This window comes from Lycium ferocissimum, chromosome 3 (assembly GCF_029784015.1).
Source record: "Lycium ferocissimum isolate CSIRO_LF1 chromosome 3, AGI_CSIRO_Lferr_CH_V1, whole genome shotgun sequence".
NCBI classification, from domain to species: domain Eukaryota; kingdom Viridiplantae; phylum Streptophyta; class Magnoliopsida; order Solanales; family Solanaceae; genus Lycium; species Lycium ferocissimum.
The window spans coordinates 30,040,371-30,046,370 of NC_081344.1; positions in this window are offsets into that span (position 1 = coordinate 30,040,371).

Below are 6,000 nucleotides of genomic sequence, written 5' to 3' on the forward strand. Positions count from 1 at the left end.
ATGATCTCCATCCATTTCAACACACTACAACAACCAAACATGCTAAATAGAATTAATTCATCACTCCTACACAACACACACCTACACGGCTACAAGCCATACACACGGCCCAACTTCAACATGCAATATTTCATGAGTTTCATCCATTTCTACATACTACAACATACACAACCCACCCATAACATATAAAAACAAGATTAAACCTTACCTTTACCACTCAACTTCACAAGTTAGCTAGGGTTGATGCTTTGCAAGAATGAAGGTTTTGATTGTTCCAACAACTACACCACGTTAAAGAGGACCTTCTACTTGGTTGAATTGCTAGAATAAAATAATTTTTTTGTTCAAGATTTTTGGACCTCCAATTTTGTAGCTATGGCCGAATGGCCTTGTCTTGTTTTTCTCCAAGTTTCTTCAAACTTCCAAGGGGTGAAAAGATGATGAAGATGATCTACTTAGTCATCTTTTATTCCCTATATTAAGCATCCATGTGGCCATGGCCCACACCCCATGTGGCCGGCCACTTGGCCCTTTTTATGTCATGAATTTTCAACTTCCCTTAATTAACTTTTAGCCCCAAACTTTTCCTTAATATCTCCATGCCAATAAAATCATAAACAACTTATGCTTTAAAACAAATAAAAGTCTTTACTTCATATCCCGGAATAGTCTTGTCCCTAACTTATCGTAGTTAACTCGGATTGTCCCAATGTACGAAATACGGGATATAAAAATACATATATATAGAGAGATATGATACAACTTTCAAAGATTGAAAAAACTTTGAGAAACCAAAAATAGATCTAAAAATCTCATAATTTCTTTTTTAATTCATGGGGTTTGGATAGAGTAATAGGTTTGAACCTTATGTGAAAAACAATAAATATTATGAAATTAAACACAAAAGAACAAGGGATTTTTACACTGTCTGCCAATTCAGGTAAAATATTTACCCGGTTTGGCCAAACTTTTTTTTCTTACACGCTGTAGCCGGATCAGTTAGCCGCCGGTATTGTGTGGTGGAGTGTTGGTTGTGTTGCCGGAGCTCCAGTATTGAGAAGACGAAGAGGGGCTGGTCTTTAGTTCTTTGGTTCGATATTCCTTCGAACTCCCGGCGTTGGCCTCGGAGAAGAAAGCTTTGGTGATCCGTTTTAGTAGATCGGAACTCCGACGTCGATGGACAAGAAGGAAGCGACGTCGATGGAGAAGAAGGAAGAAGGAAGAAGGAAGCTTTGCCTTATTCATCTACCACCAGATCTCCCGTCAATGGTGGTTGTGGCACCGGCGCCAGATCTAGGGTTCCGGTAAGTGTTTAAAAACCTCATATACACTATTATACACTTTTATACAGTGTAGAAGTATGTATAAATGCCCTTTATACATTATGTATAAACTTGTATGAGTTTGTATAATATTGTATACTAGTCTTATACATTATTATACACTTTTATACAAGTTATATACATTGTCTACAGTAGATGTATAAAGTTGTATATTGTTGTATAAAGGTGAATATTCAAGTTGGGCCATGAAATGTTGGGCTGTAGGTTTGTAATTTAAAATATGAGCTATGAATATGTAATTTTGACCCATAAATTGTTTATAAGTGAAATTTTCCCAAAGAACAATAGTCCCTTCTCCTATCCACAACGGACTATCATAAACCACAACTTGACTACAACATTTTTAAGAACAACTATCACTAAATTCTCTCATTAACTTAACACTATGATACTGCTTAATCTTTAGTTCCCTTTTTTCTCAACCCGTTGTTTAAAGTTTCATTATATTTAAAGCTTTCCCACGCCTCTAAAACACAAAGGTAACCGGTAATTAAGCTATTTTTTTCTCTAAAACACAAGGATAATTAAGCATTATTGTTACCATCACCGTGCTTAATTCCATAATGATAGTTGGATATATGTACAATATTGATTCCTGCCTCCATAAAATTCAAATCTTCCCACCGCGTATATTTACATTGTTTGATTTGTGTGGGATTTTGATGAACTAATCAGGGTGCACAACTATAGCATCATAAAAAAAGTTACACATTTACAGAATAACAAAAAAAGAATGACATGACAATTAGTTGATTTTATCGAAAATTAATATAGAGAGACAAAATAACATTACAAGAACTACTCTCGCATGTAATAGAAGAAGATAAAAACAAATTAAGAAATGACGAATTCATTACCGAAATAAGAAATAACGCAAGAATTTCATCACCCAAACTCATATATGCATAGGCACATTCTGATGGCTATTTAGTCGGCATATAAAAGTACTTTTAAAAAATATGAAGAACCTATGGGAGTCCAAGCAATGCAAATTCTAACAATATATAGTGAAATAATTTCCTCAAATTTGGTGATGGGCAGAAGGCACGATTGATGAGGGACTTTTCATTTCTCCATTTACTTACAATAATTATTAATAGTTAATGATACTCAATATATATGTTACAATATATGAAATAAATATCCTCAAATTTGATAATGGGTAAAGGCACGATGGACAAACTTGCAACCTAATGAGGCCTTTTCAATTCTCCATTAGCTTACAATAATTATTAATAATTAATGATTAATGATACTCAATAAATAGGGTAGAATATTGTTAACCTTTTAATTAGAAAATAAGGGGAAAATAGGAAAAAGGTCAAAAAAAAGAGATAAAAGATAAATGGGAATGGTGGCCATAGAGAGGTGCCACATCATCTTGTCTATGCCTAACTTTATATTATATATAGATCATAATCATAATTTATCTATAATTGAGGAATCAAAAGTGCTATTAACCCTCTTTAATACCTTAATTGACTAATCTTCCAAGATATGAAAAATTGATAATTCTTGGATAAAATCAAAGAACCAAATATATGTAATTTAGGGGTGCTTATCGGAAGGATTGATTGGATGTTTGTGCTTAATGATTAGATAATGGGTTATTGATTTTTAAATGTACTAAATCGCTAACCAAACTGATAAGATATTAGTTATTTCGGTATTAATGTAGTGATTCAGTTGATTATTGGTTAACTTACCGGTTAAAAGGACGGATAGTCCTATTATCCTCTCCCTTTTAACTGACTGTACACGGAAGATTTTTGTGTAAGTCATTGCCCATTAATTGAGATTATAAGTCACCATCAATGGGATTTGCTAAGCCTAGAGCCTAGCAAGATATTCTACTTAGTAAGATAGATGTTATAATCATTTTTTGAAATCTATAGCATCTAACACTTAAATGGCTAAAAGCATTCAAATCAATAATGGATATTCTACCCAGCGGCCAATAAGCTACCAACCAATTTTTTTCACCAATTCTTTTCTAAGATCTACTTCCCAAGAACTATTATAGACAATGTATGCCAGGTACTGCGCCAATCTCATTTTATTTAACTTGAAAAAAAGGACAAAAAACTAAACTTCTAAGAAAAGGACTTAGTGAAAGCATATATCAGAAAAAAAATCTTCTATCACACTGAGCTCCTAACAAGACTAATTAAGAAGAAAACAAACTAAAAGAGACAAGGTGACTGACATAGACATGTGATTGCTGACAGTGAGGAGAAAAACCCTAGCTGGGCGAGATTGAACTAGGTGAAAATATAAATCTAATAGTTCTTAACGGGTTAACATCAACTTACACCAATAAATCACTAACTACAACATTTCAAATCATTCTTTAACTGTTAATCTGATAATCCGATAAACTTAGTTTGCGTTGGGTTATTTGTTCAGTTCAGTTGTGAATAGCCGTACTCTCTACCCTCATTTTGTCTCTCGGGTTTCTAAGTGTGAAAGTAAGCAGGCTTTGTCTCTCGTTTCCACTATCTGTTTGAGAGAGAATTGAGTGAAATCCTTACGATTTTATCGGCTCTTCTCCGAGTAATTAGCTCTAATGACTCTTGGATTGGGTTTGAGTTTTATTTTAAAACTATTTGGGTTTTATTTTGATGAAAACCGATAATATTGTGGTGTTTATTTGAGTTCCGACAACTTATAAGTTAAATTTTGATTCATGCTTTACATTGTAGTGTTCATTTAGGCTCTGATACTTCATTGCTTTTAGCATTTTCAATGTCATTAAGAGAATGGGAAAGAGACCAAGAAAATGGGACTAAAACTATTGAGTTTGTGAATTTTGATGATTGACAAACGAAATTGGCTTGTGTCAAATTTGTAGAAATTACTAAAATTAATTTTCTTAAGTGAGAATTATTATTAGACTGATTTCTTCTATAATTGGCTAATATGTGTTAATTTGTTTTAATGGCTGGAACACATGATAAGGACTCGTGATGACAAATTTTGGAGTGAAATTATTAAGCTTATATGTCTCCTTGAAATAAGGATTGGTCTTGACTTGGATGACTAGTAAATGATGGTTGCATTTGCTAGTTTGAGAAATTGCCTCAACCAAAGTGGTGATAAGATAGAATTGTTGGGTTAGTGATTCCTTGAGTAAACTTTACTTTTGACTAACTCCATATACTGCGTAAGTCCTTCATCCTAGAAAAACGTTCAAAGACCATTCATAACAAGTTAATGCAAATATTGAGAGCATTTAAAAAGTAAATTGAGAAGTAAAGGAGTGCAGTTTTTGAAAGTTGAAATGTGCCAGACGAACCATACTATGACATTGTACCATTATCTAGTGTTCCATATCATTCTATCCAGTCTTAGTTCTTTGTAGTAAAATTGTTTGAGTTATAACCTATTCTGCTTATGTAGAAGCAATATTTAGGTATTTACTTTGTAAGAAACTTTCAGCTTCAAGCTACAGTTAGCTTGAAGGGGTTGCTACATTCAAGTGATTATAGGCATTGAAGGGGCTACAGTAGTCTCTTAGGTTATGTAAGTTTGAAATATGAATTTGGCTCGTATTTAGTTAAGTTAGGGTTAAATCCTATAGGAGTGTGGGTCGTAGTTATTTATTCCGCAATTTTCATTACACAAATTGTAGTATAAGAGCCACACAGAAGAACCACATTCCTCCTCATGGTGCAGAAAGTTAGGAAAATCGTAATTACTTGCGAAAATTTGATAAGACCTAATTCACACCTCACCTTCTCTTGAGTTTTAATGATGTCTAAATTAATAGAAACTCTAACGAGGAATGAGACAGAAAATTGGAAAGGGTTGAAATTGATAGGTAAAAATATAGAGGTTGTTTAAAGATGACTTTTAATGCATGAAAGAGGGTATGAAGGAGGAAAAATTAGTATACAGGTGGAGAAGATTAAAAAAAGAGTTGTTTGTAATAAAAAATGATACGTTAGGCATTTTTAACGTTTAAAAAAAAAAAAAAAAACTAATGTAGCACATTATTCAAACTCTCATGTGCCCAATATTAGTTGAACGGAAAAGGGCCTAAAATATTCTCGAACTATTAGAATTGTTGCAAAAATACCATTCATCTACCCTTGAGCTCCCAAATACCCCCGCCGTCCACCCTTTGGGTCTAATATACCCTTATTTCTAACAGCCTCATCTCATTAAATACGTGGCATCATTTAATTGGTTACCCCATATAATTAACTAAACTTATTAAATTTAATCTAAGTTGACCGGATCCCACCCCACCAACCCGACAAACCCGACCCGGATCCTCTGTAAACTAATTTTACTGTTGCTTGCTGTGATCACAAATTCACAATTCCTAATTAGGTATTGAGGACTTGAAAAGAAACACTTCCTATGACAATGCATACTTCTGCTGAATCTTTTCACTTTTGTTTTGTTATTGAAATACATAATTTTAGAGAGGTATAGCCTGCATGAGCATTTCCTACATGCCAAATCAGTTTCAATTTTAAGCTCCTCACTATTATAGATGCAAAAGTTATGACATAAAATTCAAATATCTCAAGTTAGTTGGAGATGATGAATGTTTTACATGTTCAATAATTTGTACTTACTCAGTTATCTTTCTGTTGTTTGAGATATTATTATCTCTATTATCACCTCCATTTTTTAGTGTATGAGGTTA